General features: G+C 33.2%; 1 non-coding gene across 1 annotated transcript; it reads right to left on the bottom strand.

Moving 5' to 3' along the window:
* Window positions 1–14034: 14034 nt before the first annotated feature.
* Window positions 14035–14141, bottom strand: LOC126026282 (U6 spliceosomal RNA). Its single transcript, XR_007501600.1, has one exon. It is a non-coding gene; the product is annotated as a U6 spliceosomal RNA (small nuclear RNA).
* Between the last annotated feature and the right edge of the window lie 611 nt (window positions 14142–14752).

Here is a 14752-nt window from a genome sequence, read left to right on the forward strand (position 1 = left end):
GTGTTATTGAAAAAACTGGTTAATCATTGCAAAAAGATGAACTTTACTTCTCTTTATCACTATACACAAAGGTCAAATAGTTTAATTTTCTTAAAATTATACCTGAAACCATAAGCTACATAGAGAAAAACATAGGTAAAATACTTGATTAAATTGATAATAAAGGCATCTTTAGTGAGGAAACATCATTGTCCAAATAAATAATAAATAATTACCATCACAATTAGGCACTAAAATAATATCAATGGAAGCAGAGATAAACAAAGGGGAATACATTAAACTGAGGTGCTTCTGCATTTCAAAGTAAATAGTAAATAGGATACAAAGACTATCTATGAAATGGGAAAACTGTTCACCCAATGTCCATCTGAGAAGGGCTAATATCTAAGACATATAAGGCACTGACTAAACAAGAAAAAAAATCTAACCCATTAAAAAATGAGAAGAAATGGGCCGGGCGGTGGCGCTGGAGGTAAGGTGCCTGCCTTACAAGCGCTAGCCAAGGAACGGACAGCGGTTCGATCCCCCGGCGTCCCATATGGTTCCCCCAAGCCAGGGGCGATTTCTGAGCACATAGCCAGGAGTAACCCCTGAGCGTCAAACGGGTGTAGCCCAAAAACCAAAAAAAAAAAAAAAAAAAAAAAAAAAAAAAAATGAGAAGAAATGAATAGACATTTCCTCCTAGAAGAAATACATATGACCAAAAGTCACCTTAAAATGCTCCACATAATTAATCATCAGGGAGATATAAATTAAAAACAACAATGAGTTATCATCTCATACCACAGTTAATGGCACACAAACAACAACCTATTGCTGGCATACATGTGAGAAGAAAGGGACTCTCATTCACTGCTGGTCGGAATGCTATCTAGTCTAGCCTTTCTGGAAAACAATACATATATTCCTCAAAAAATTGAAAATTGAGCATCTTTATGACCCAGAAATACCAATTGTAGGGATATACTTTAGGAACAAAAAAAACCACACACAATAAAAATGACTTCACTCCCAAGTTATTAGCAGCACTATTTACAGTAGGCAGAATCTGGAAGCATCCCAGGAGCCTGATAACAGATGAGTGGTTAAAGAAACTATGGTATATCTACACAATGGAATACTATGCAATCTTAAGAAAAAATGAACTCATCTATTTTGCTTATTCATGGATGGACATGTTGAGTATTATGCTGAGCAAAAGTAGTCAGAGGGGGTGGGATAAACATAAAATAATTTCACTTGTCCTTGGGAAATAAGGGAAATTAAATACAGTGTGGGGATGATATCCAAAGATAATAGAGATAAAAATGAGTTGGACCATTCCATGGTAAATAGCTTGTCTCAGAGTGGAGAGTGCAGTTAGAGTTGAGAAGGTCTAATATAAAGAGCATTCATGACCCTCTTCATTTGCAGTAGTACAAACCACATTGTCACAAAAGAAAAAAGGGGACAGACTGTGTGTGTGTGTTTTGTGAGAGAGACTGTGAGAAAGAAAAAGAGAGAGATAAAAAGCCTGCTCCAGAGGCAAGTGGAGAGGGTGGGTAGGAGGGATGAGGGCATTGGGGAGAGTGAGAGGATAACTGTTGGTATTCATGGGGAGAAATGCAAGTCTGCTGGTGAAGGTTGTTATACAAAGTATACCTCTAACTCAATCATGAACAACTTTATCTGTGGAAAAAATAAACTTTATTATGAAGAACCATGTAACCATGGGGTTTAAATAAAAAATATTCTAATTAAGAAAAAGAACCAGAGGTAAAGTATTATTTACATAAAATTCTAAATATTAAATAATAAAAGTAACATAAAATTATTGTGTAAATTGCACATATATGTTTAACAAAAACATGTAATTTTAATATGGCTCCATATTAACTCATTGAAATATGCGAATGCAAGAAAAATCCACTTGAAATTGCATAGAAGGTCTTTCTTTAAAAAAGCACTAGGAATATAAGACTATTTAAATGTGAAAAAATTTATTTAAGGCTATATATACTTCAATTGATAAAAAAAATCAACCTGTGCTTTTGGATAGGACAACTTCTTAAAGATGTCATTTGTTACTTGAAAATTTACTTAAAATAAATATCCACAATGCAGAGAAAGAAGAAAGAACTGGTATGGTAAAACTTTGAACATTATATTTCAAGTAACTATTCTCAGACTGAAAAATATTGAGCAATACTTTGTAGGTAGTTTTTGTGTATAAATTAGCATACAAAACAGCTTTATTTTTATTGAAATAAATAAATATACTCTAGATGGGATATTTTTTGGTGTAAGAGCTAGATCTAAGAAATAGCTTTATTTGTATTTAAATAAATAAATATATTGTGGGTGATGCAAATCATGTTTTCCACAAATTATGTTTAAAATGGGATTTATAAATATGGAAAAAGAGAAGTCTATAAATATGGAAAAAGAAACACTTTGCCTAAGGATTGAATTAGAATTTGAAAGCACAGGTAATATTAGATGCTCCTGCATGTATGTGTTCGTGTGTGTGTGTATGTGTGTTAGAGAGAGAGAGAGAGAGAGAGCAAGAGAGAGAGAGGGAGGGAGAGAGTGAAAGTGAGAGAAAGATGAAGGATAGATGGATATAAAATAGAATGATGAAAACTAATTTAATATATGAGGAAACTGTAATGAAAGTATTTATAAACTCTAATTTTTACAACCTTGCTATACTTTAAACTTATTTTAGATTTATAAGCAAGTTATATTTTATGATGAAGTTTTATTTAGCAGCTATTAATCTGTGTGATTTTGATGTGATCATTTCTTTCTTGTGTTAAAAAAAACCTGCTGGTGTCTACTTTCATTCAAGTAAAATTTATCACTTTGCCAAATAAAACTTCTGCCCTTCTAATTCATTTCAAGTGGCTCTACTTGACTTCCAAGTTAGCAATCACATATACTTCCCTACGTCCTTTCTTAAACTATCAGATTCTGCTTGCTGGGTACATGGCAGGAAAGAACTGTTTTCATCAATGCCTCTAAGTCTCACCATGTGGGCATTTTTCTAAGCAATGATTACTTGGAGTTGCATAAATATACAGTTACTTCTTCCAATGATGGGATAAGCAATTCTGATACTCATTTTTCATGACTATCAATTTTCTTATCGGATTTAAGACCAGTTCTCAAAAGCCTTATTTAAATCACCTTTTCTTCTATCGCAGTTAATGGATATGTCTCCCCATAGCTATCACTTACTAATTACACTTTGAGTTACCTATTTTTGTGTTTTCACTGTATAAATATGACAACAAAGACAGGGCCAGGCAAGTTAAATTTTTAATATATATATTATAGAGAGCTAGAATAATTTTGATTCATTAGACTATTACTCATTTAGAACAATTTAAGCACTGTTCTATAGGTCCTAATTAAAAGTTAATTTTCCTTAACAATTTGATAGACAATAGATAAGGGGGTCTTTTTTTCTACTGTTACTATTCTATTTCTGAACAAATGTTCTACTATGTACATTATTATATATAATGTGTCATTTTACTCAATGCTGCTTTAAAATATTTAAATAAAGAAAACAAGTAGAGCTTGGGGCAGATTCAACATTATTCCTATTCATTCTTGGTCTGTCGTGCAGGTGATGGTGAAGTGCTGAACTGATACTTCAGGGTTTTGGGCCAGTGATAAGAACAATCAAAGACCCATGAAGAAAATTCATGTGTCTATGTGTGTGGGTTCACCTGTGGAAATAAAGAAACTGAGACCTTTGCACTTGCTAAACATGACCTATCATTTTGAACCATATCCCTGGTCTCTAAGTCTTTATTTTGAAATAATTATGGCAGGCGTACAATGACAATAAATTTTTTAAAAAGTACAATATATATATATATTTTTTAATTTTTATTTTGATCATAGTGGTTTACATAGTGTTGACAATAATATTTTAGGTACATATTTACATAAAATCAGGGGGGATTCCCATCACCAAATTGTCCTCCCTACACCTCCGTTTCTGTCCTACCTCCCATTTCCTCTTCCCTCACCCCAGGTCACAATATATTTTGATTACTTTTTTGTTTTATTTTACTTTGGGCCATTTTGGAAGTACTGAAGGTTTACTTTTGCTATGTACTTTGGAATTTACATCTGGTGGTGCTCAGCGGGAGCAAGCCTTTTAGTCCTATAATATCTGTTTTGTGCTTTATCAAAATTTTAAAATAATCTTATCATAGCAATGCTCTTTATAGATTGTTCTTCTATATAAGAAACAATTGCTCTTATAGAAAAATAACTGAAAGCAGTCTAAAATAATAAAATTAATCAGCTACTTAATTAAAACATTCTATTTTACTATAAAGTAAATCTAATCTGAATTATTTAGTATATGGAGTCAGCTGTTAATGCTATGAAGACATACTCTCAAGACACAAGGAAAATATTGTCTAACAAAAATCTGGGCACCATATACTAAGTCAAGTTGGCTTGTAAGATTTACCATCATAATGAGTAAAATAGATTATTGAACCCTTTTAGAAATCTCTAATATAGTTTATCCAAAGTATGAAATGAAAATTTGGACCTACTCTTTATTTATGAATGTCTGAGAAAATTATAGTATTAAAATATTTATGTGTATTAAATTTAAAAAATATTCAAATTTATGTTTTATATATATACTGTAACATAAATAGTGAAACTGAGTTTTTTAATGTATGGAATTACTAAAATCAGTTCATTTTTATAAAGAAATAATACATTATTATTAAATATTAAGTGATATGTATTTGTTTTTTAAATTAAATTTTTTGTCTTAGTTTCTAGATTTATTGTTTTAACCTATTTATTAAATATTTTACTGAATTTTAATTTTTAATATTTTTATTTAAACACCTTGATTAAAAATACGATTGTAGTTGGGTTTCAGTCATGTAAAGAACACCTCCCTTCACCAGTGCAACATTCCCATCACCAATGTCCCAAATCTCCCTTCTCCCCACCCCACACCACATACACTCGAGACAGGCTTTCTACTTCCCTCATTCATTCACATTGTTATGATAGTTCTCAGTGTAGTTATTTCTCTAACTGTACTCATCACTTTTTTTGGTGAGCTTCGTGTTGTGGCTGGACCTTCCAGTCCTCCTCTCTTTTGTCTCTGGAAATTATTGTAAAAATGTCTTTTATTTTTCTTAAACCCCATAGATGAGGGAAGACTATTCTGTGTTTATCTCGCTCCCTCTGACTTATTTCACTCAGCATAATAGATTCCATGTACATCAATGTATAGAAAAATTTCATGACTTCATATCTCCTGATGGCTGCATAATATTCCATTGTGTATATGTACCATAGTTTCTTTAGCCATTCATCAGTTGAAGGGCATCTTGTTTTTTTTTCCCCAGAGTCTGGCTATTGTAAATAGTGCTACAATGAATATAGGTATAAAGAAGGGATTTTTGTGTTTTATTTTTGTGTTCCTATGGTATATCCCTAGGAGTGGTATAGCTGGATTGTATGGGAGCTCAATTTCCAGTGTTTGGAGGAATCTCCATATCGCTTTCCATAAAGATTGGACTAGACGGCATTCCCACCAGAAGTGAAAGAGAGTTCCTTTCTCTCCATATCCCCACCAGTAAAGCTTGTTCTCATTCTTTGTGATATGTGCCAATCTCTGTGGTGTGAGATGGTACCTCACAGTTATTTTGACTTGCATCTCTCTGATGATTAGTGATGTGGAACATTTTTTATGTGCCTTATGGCCATTTGTATTTCTTCTTTGTCAAAGTGTCTGTTCATTTCTTCTCCCCAGTTTTTGATGAGATTAGATTTTTTTTTTTTCTTGTAAAGTTCTGTCAGTGCCTTGTATATTTTGGATATTAGCCCTTTTCTGATGGGTATTGGGTGAATAGTTTCTCCCAGTCAGTGGGTGGTTTTTGTATCCTGAGCACTATTTCTTTTGAAGTGCTGAAGTTTCTTAGCTTAATATATTCCATCTGTTTATCTCTGCTTCCACTTATTTGGAGAGTGCTATTTCCTTCTTAAAGATGCCTTCAGTCTCAATGTCATGGAGTGTTTTACCTACATGTTGTTCTATATACCTTATGGTTTCAGGTCTGATATAAAGGTCTTTAATCCATTTGGATTTGACCTTTGTGCATGGTGTTAGCTGATGGTTTGAGTTTACTTTTTTGCAAGTGGCTAACCAGTTGTGTCAACACCACTTGTTGAAGAGGCTTTCTTTGCTCCATTTTGAATTTCTTGCTCCTTTATCAAAAACTAGGTGATTGCATGTCTGGGGAGCATTCTTTGAGTACGCAAGCCTATTCCATTGATCTGATGGTCTGTCTTTATTCCAATACCATGCTGTTTTGATAACTATTGCTTTGTAGTACAAGCTTTCACTGTTTGCAGATGACATGATACTTTACTTAGAAAACCCTAGAGACTCTACCAAATAGAAACAATAGATTCATATAGCTATGTGGCACAAAAATCAATGGCCGTTTTATACACCAATAATGATAGAGAAGAAATGGACATTAAGAAAACAACCCATTCACATTAGTGCCACACTACTTAAATATCTTGGAGTCAACTTGACTAAAGATGTAAAGGACTTATACAAAGAAAACTATAAAACTCCGCTTCAAGAAATAAGAGAGGACACACAGCAATGGAAACACATACCCAGTTCATGGATTGGCACGATTAACATCATTAAAATGGCAATACTCCCCAACGCATTGTACAGATTTAATGTGATCCCTCTAAAGATACTCATGACATTCTTCAAAGAAGTGGATCAATCACTCTTGAAATTCATTTGGAACAATAAACACACCCTCGAATAGCTAAAGCACTCCTATGGAAAAGGAATATGGGAGGCATTACTTTCCCCAATTTTAAATTTTAATTTTTTAATTAAAAACATTTGTTGAAAAATATATTTAGAAAAGACATGTATGGTACCTAAATAAAAAAGGTAAAAAATTAAAGTAAAAGAAGTTCACTTATTTGTACTTATAGTTAATCTAGGAGTACTGTTGGTGAAGGAAAAATGCTGATTTTAATTCTTGCACAAAAAGACTTAGTTTCTTTTCAATAGACAATACATCCATACTTACAGTTTATTTATACTATGAATATATTAAATATATATATTAAGTATAAAGTTTGATTAACTTAAATGTGAAGCACAATGAACTCATCAGTGTAGTCCTTAAAATATATAAAATTACAGGCACCCTCAGAAACTTTGTTTTGAACAATTAAAAGGAAACCACAATATTCTGGCTTACTTCCTTTGGTCTGAAAAAGAAAAAAAAATGAAATGTATTTAGATATCTATGGTGAAACAGAAAAATTAAACATTTGATTTTGAACTTATTCCGGGAGATATCTCCAAGTTCTAGAAATATGCCTGGCATGCATGAGACCCAGAACATCACTAGACTCAAACAGTCTTGTATTAATGTGTCACAGCATAGAATCATTATACTTGTACAGCCAGGCTAGGTATCAACAGGAATGGCCTCTATATACCCAGAACTTTTATGGTAGCTTAAAAACAAACTCCCAAATTGTTAACTGAAGATAATTATAGAAAGTTAGACATATTGCATGGTACCTTTAAGAGAAATTTCATACTCCATTTACAAATTTGAACAGAACTAGTGTGATTGTGTAAGGTGGAATCTGATTTCTTGGAACCGGGTAAAATCACTCTGCTCCTTCTCCAATTGTTTTCCATTGTCAGTGTAACTGAGTGCAGTCCCAGGAGTAACCTCAGAGCATCACTGGTGTGGCCCCAAAACCAAAATCTAAAACTAAAAAGCATGAAAAAAACAACAACAATTAAACGTTTTAAAATAGCCTAAAATGCAGGAAAATATACATCATCACATTCACATAGTTTATTTATAATATTAAATGTTCTTTAGAGAGAACATATAACATGCATTTATAAAGATTATATAGCATGTATTTAGTAATACCTCCATAAAAATTTGTATCTGATGCTAATTATTCTGTAATTTTTCCTTCCTTTATTTATTTGTCTATTTTTTTGACTTATTGTTTTTTGGGCCACAACCAATGACACTCAGGGGTTACTCCTGGCTCTTCACTCAGAAGTTGCTCCTAGCAGGCCGGAGGACCATTTCAGATGCTAGGGCTCAAACTCTGGTCAGCCGCATGCAAGGCAAACGTCCGGAAACCAGATGGAATGCTCGGGATAGAACCCAGTGAAAGTGTGCAAGTCAAAAGCTCTATCCACTGTGCTATTGCTCTGGCTCCTCTTCCTTATTTTAAAGGAAATAGATTATTTTGTTTTAATGAATTTCTTTGTTTTACCTGTATTTGGTTTAAAAATAACCTATTCGGGTACTTGAAATGACCTACGGTATTCAAGACATCCTAAAATAGAGAATAAAACCTTTACTTTAAAATACATGTATCTTCCTTTATAACTATGAAATTATGCTACTGAAATCTTTCACTGCTAGAAGTATAAATAGCTGATGGGATCAGTTGGCTGTAACTCTTGTTCTATCCCTGTGCTCAGGATGAAGCTAATCACTCTGTGAGCTGCTTCCATCCAGTGTCTGAGTAGAGCAATGGACTTAATGCAAGATATTCACTGGCTTTCAGAAAAGGATGAAATCATGACTCTCATGTTGCTGTAAAATGAACATAAGAATTAAAATGTTATTTAATTTATAATATGAGGACAGGAGAGGTAGTAAAGGGGATAAAGTGCATTTTTTGTACACTACTTGGATTCTGCATATATTCTGAGTACAGAGCCAGGATTAATACCTGAGCACAGCTGGATGTAACCTAAAGAACAAGACAAAAGGAAATTACAAAATAACATAAAATGCGAAAGCAGAAAGAGTTAATAATTGATGCAGGTAAATCTGAAAGATATGCACATTTGAAACCAGAAACATTATAATAAGCATAGAAGTTTCTTGCTCCATTTACAATTGTATTTGCATGTTAATAGGCAAGAATGGTTTTGCATTACTAGACTGTCTACATGCTATCACGTTGTAAAATACTTTCCATAGAATTAAGATTAAATAACTAATGGGACGGTTATGTTTTAGAAAATGTGTAGTTTTTCACTGAACAGAATTCCTCTGCCAAATTCCAACATACATCAAAAATAGTCTCAAAGAAAGATTTCTGTTTTTCCTTTATTAAGGATGGTCTTCATAAATTTGGTTGGATTTCTTTACATAGGTATGTTAAATAACAAATAAATCCTTGTAAATTTTCATCAGGAGCTCAGAGTAAGTTTTTAAAAGCCTCTGCTATCCAAAGGGTAAGAACTAAAACTCAAGAAAGTTTTTCCATACTTTGTTTATAGGATCTGTCTGAAGTTCCTAAAATAGTCAAAAATCTCTGAATTTCCTAGCACAATTTAGACTAGACATTGTACATCAAGTGTCTTACTAGTTTCAGTGGAGAGAATTGTAAACTTTAATTCATAAAGTAAATGCCAGTTCCCTAAAAGTCCTAGTAATAGCCAATTAAATGTTCATAAATCTTAAATATGTTATTCCAGTCCAGAACTTGATTGCACAACTATATCCCTATCAAGGGAGGGCATATGCTTACTGTGTTTATGTAAATTGCTATTAGAAAAAGTATTAAATTATTCTTTTTGAATTCTGGATAGTACTGTGATAGTGTGAGGAAGGAAGAATAAGGCTTTTCCACAATGTTTAATTTCACATTACAAAAGCACCATTGGGGCCGGAGCGGTGGTGCAGGGTATAAGGCATTTGCCTTGCCCACACTAGCCTAGAATGGACTGTGGTTTGATCCCCTGGCATCCCATATGGTCCCCCAAACCAGGAGCAATTTTTGAGTGCATAGCCAGGAGTAACCCCTGAGCGTCACCGGGTGTGGCCCAAAAACCAAAAAGAAACAAAACAAAAAACAAAAACAAAAACAAAAAACAAAACCCCAAAAAACCCAAAAGCACTGTTCATTTTTTATTGGTCATATATCACTTAGGCAAAAAAAGGAAAGCATGGGTTCTTATATATTCAGAACATAGAGTATTAAAATAATATTAGCAATTTTCAATGTTGTGACTAAAAGACGAGTAACTGGCATGACTCTCTCCTAACCACAATCATAAAGTAAATATTGCCACAACAAAATATTACCAGCTTATCACCTACCTAATTCACTGGCTTCACCTACACATTTTTCTTGTATGATTTGGAGACTTGATATCTGGCCGAAACGCATTTAATAAATACAGCATCAGACAATGTAATCAAGACAAAAAAGTATTTCCATATTTTATTTATTATCTTTTTTTTTTTCAGAATAGATCTCAAGGGGTTGTCTAGGTCAAAACTAATTCTATAGAGGCCGGAGAGATAGCATAGCGGTAAGGCGTTTGCCTTAGATGCAGAAGGATGGTGGTTCGAATCCCGGCATCCCATATGGTCCCTGTGCCTGGCAGGAGCGATTTCTGAGCATAGAGCCAGGAGTAATCCCTGAGCACTGCCAAAAACAAAAAACAAAAAACAACAACAAAAAAAAACCAAGTAATTTTATAATATTACTAAGATGCTATTCTCATAAAATGAGTTTATTGTTGCTAGCTTTATATTTTATACATATATATATATTTATATAAGTGATAATTTTTAGTAAAAGCAAGTTCTAGAGCCTAGAAGTTACCTACCAATTCAGAAAGCTTATTAATAAATTTCAGAGTTCTTTACTAACATATAAATTTAATAGATATCAAATGAAAAGCTGTTAAGTGACTCAATTTAATGCCAATATCGAACTTAACTTTACCTAGGAATCCAGAAATCATTGGAATATTAAAAATCATTTCTGTTTTATTTCCAAGTAAGTGAAACATTATTTTTATTCATTCATTTATTAATTCATTTACTCAATTAATATGAAAGTTATAGAAGTAATAATAAATATAATAGTAGAAAATCATATTCTTGATATTTTTTCTCCCCAGAGTCACTTGTATCTCTATAAAAGATAATTCATAACAGATAATTGAAGATTTTAAAATCAATTTTCTAATCTTGCTGCCACTAAAGACAATCTTTATAACTGCAAAGAAACAATCGAAGCAACAATAAAACTAAACTGAAAAAGAGTAAAAATTGAAAAGGGATTCGGGCCCACCCAGGGACGCCAAAAGAAAAAAATTGAAAAGGGAAAAGTTAGCAAGTTTCTGTCATTGTTTTGTATTTATTCCTTAAAGCCAAGAAAGATGGGCTTTAGCTTAAACTATCTATAAACTCTTTCTCTGGTGATTGGTGTGGTAGTTTACATGAAAAGTTTAGTCAAGGGTACCATAAATCCCTATTTCTCAATAATTAGTTGTTAGTAATTATAACAAAATAAACAGTCTACAAAGTTTACCACTCTATTTGTCTAGTTTTTCAGATTCCAGTTTAATCCAAAGTCCATCCAAACGAGCATTTCAGGTACTAAGAGAAAACTAGGGCCCGAACAACGGTGGTGCAGTGGTGGGCTTTTGCCTTGCACACAGCTGACCTAAGACGAAAAGCAATTTGATCCCCTGTGTCCTATATCGTCTACCAAGCCAGGAGTGATTTCTGAGAGCATAGCCAGGAATAACCCTTGAGCATCACCAGGTGTGGCCCCAAAATGAGAGAGAGAGAGAGAGAGAGAGAGAGAGAGAGAGAGAGAGAGAGAGAGAGAGAGAGAGAACAAAATTTACAAGAGAAAATTATGGCTCTCTAACGTTGAATTACCCTTCACCAGTTATGAGAAAATAAAGTTGTTTTAACTATGTCAAAGCAGAATGTAAGCAAGCAACAAATGTACTTTGGTAAGAGCATGTATATAAAGGTAGAACTTGTTTTCACAGTGGACAAGTACTACCTTTCATTGAAAGGTATACTGAATGGACCAGATCTAGCTTACACTGCTATAAGAAATCAGTAAGCTATTAATTTAGGTTTGGGCCATATTCAGCAATGCCTAGGCTAGTTCTCAGGGAAACAGGGATAGAACCCAGGCTGGCTGAAGTGCCCTACCCACTATACTATCTCTTCCTACCCTGTTTGTGGTGTTATATGCTTTACATCAGATCAGTTTGCAGATCAGTGTGCAGAATTGAGTAATATTAATTGAAGTGTTCCACTGAAGCATCATTTATTCTTTTCTTTTTGAGTATGGAAAAACTCTGTTAAGCTCAAGACGTCTCCATGAGGCTGCCTGAAACTTTCTTAAGACTGCTCTGATATTTTATACTCTTTCCAGCCTTGGCATATATCAGCCTTGTAATAAGGTCTTAATATTTCCCCAGATGTTTTGCCAATAAATACCTGATACATTTGAGCCTAGCTTGGTATCAGATTTTTCAGACAGGTTATGTTTCCAAAATCTTCATTTTGGCATAATTTGTTATGGGAATTTAGATATTTTACTAGAAGATCATATTAATCTATTTTATTACCACACTTAAAAATTGCAATTTAATGATTAAAGGAAAACTAAGAAATTTAAAAGTAAATATTTCCCAGGTATTTAATGAACTTTTGATATTTAAATGTGTCATAAAATGAGAACCTTGACTTTTTATGGTGACTTGCCTATTGATTTTCCACGCATAGTTATTAAAGTCTAATTATATTTCATGGCATACATTTTTTCTCTTGGTATTATTAAGACCTTTTGCAGCTATAACTGCCATTTCCTTTTATTAATCTTTCTTCAATTGATAGCTATTTTTGGGGGGCACACCCTTTTGACTCCTGGCTATGCACTCAGAAATTGCACCTTGCTTGGGGGGGACCATATGATAAGCCAGGGGAATGAACCTCCGTCTGTCCTAGGCTAGCTCTTGAAGGCATGTGCCTTACCTCTAGCACCATCGCTTTGGCTTCTGATAGCTATTTTTATGTCATATTAATACCAGATATTTGTGCAAACTTACAATTAAAAATATAATCATTGCTTAATAGAGTTTTCCAGTCATGTTTTTAAGACTTAGATTCTGTAAGTCAAAATTAATTAATAGAATGCTCCTATTTAAAAATGCTTCACAATATTATGTACTTCTTCCTTAAAATAATTATACAAAAGATAGTTAAATCAACCCAAATATAAAGATTTGAATTGTTGACTCCTCCAGGCAAAGCCTAATTATTTCGCAAATGTGAAGACAAAATGCAAAGTTAGCAACTTCAACAGAGATAAACATTTGATGATGTTGAGGAATCCTATTCTATATTTTGTACTTTTAAATAGCAATTATGTAGTTTTTGCCTTTATCAAAAATTTACCACTTTAGTACTTTCTGAGGCTTGACCTATAAATTGTCAACTTTAATGTTCAATGGATGTTATAATCCACAGAACAACTGACACCTTCCTATAATATTAATTAGTTGTTTAACCACTTTAGAAGTTTAAAACCCTTGAGCTAATTTTCTGACACAGAAAAATATGAACAAATGTGTGTTTAAAAGTAATTTTAAAAGTAGCTATTTCAAAAAATTGTTCTTAATGGAAGGAATTTGACTGTAAATAAAAACACCTATATTTGTGACATACATATTTGTGAATTTTCTCTCATTCTGAACACTCAATTGATGTTATTTCCTTTGCTTGATGACTGTCATATATTCATCCATTCTATAAACCACATATTATGAAAAGCAAAATAAAATAAAAACAAACTATTAGAGATGATCCAGTTTTATAATTTAAAATGACAAACCTACTATTGTTCTTATGAAAATCCTCATTCCATTTTTCAGTGACAGAAAAAAAAAAAGCAGTTAAAATTTTTATTGAGTAATCACACTCAATAGGAGCACTCACTCATAGTGCCCCCAAATAGTAAAAGCAATTCTGGGGATAGGGGGAAGGAGAAAGAAAGATTTGTCTCTTTCCTTAACTTTAAATTATACCATAAAGCTATAATAATCCAGTTAGTATGGTTCTGGAATGAAATTTCTGGAATAGAATTGAGACAGACCTTCAGGTGTATAAAAAGATAATGTCTTTTTTTTCCTTTTTTAAAAAAATTATGGAATGCTTCACAAATTTGCGTGTCATCCGTGCGCAGGGGCCATGCTATTCTTCTCTGTATTGTTCCAATTTTAGTATATGTGTTGCCGAAGCGAGCACAAAAGGTAATGTCTTGGGAAAAAAAGTATGACTAAAAGAAAGAAAAACCTTTTCAACAAATGATCAGGCATGTACTAAGAAAGGACTTCTCACCTCTATCTCATTTTTAAACAAAATTCCATTCAAAACTACAATATAATTTCAAAAATTTAAATTATATTGAGAAAATTATAGGAATAACCCTTCATGAAATTGAATCTAGAAGCATCATAACACAATTCTATTGGCCAAGCAAACAGAACTAAAAAGACACTAATGAGACTACATCAAGTTAAGTTTTTGCACGGTGAAATAAATGGTGCCAGACTGCAAAAAACAAACAAACAAAAAACAAAAAACAAAAACAAAAAACACTGATGGGAGAAATCATTTTCTTAGCACTCATGTGGTGTGGTCAAAAAGGGCTCTGTGCTCAGAATTTGCCCCTGGCAGGCTTAAGAAACAATATGGTATGCCAGGAATCAAACCAGCATCCATCCTGGATTGGCTGCGTGCAAGGCAAATGCCCTACCACTGTGTTATCTCTCGGTCCTGGGCAGATACTTTATTAAAGATACACATATGAGACCTGATCATCAGGGGTATGCATATCAACGCAACAATGAGATTTC

Source organism: Suncus etruscus, chromosome 1 (genome assembly GCF_024139225.1).
Source record: "Suncus etruscus isolate mSunEtr1 chromosome 1, mSunEtr1.pri.cur, whole genome shotgun sequence".
Taxonomy (NCBI): domain Eukaryota; kingdom Metazoa; phylum Chordata; class Mammalia; order Eulipotyphla; family Soricidae; genus Suncus; species Suncus etruscus.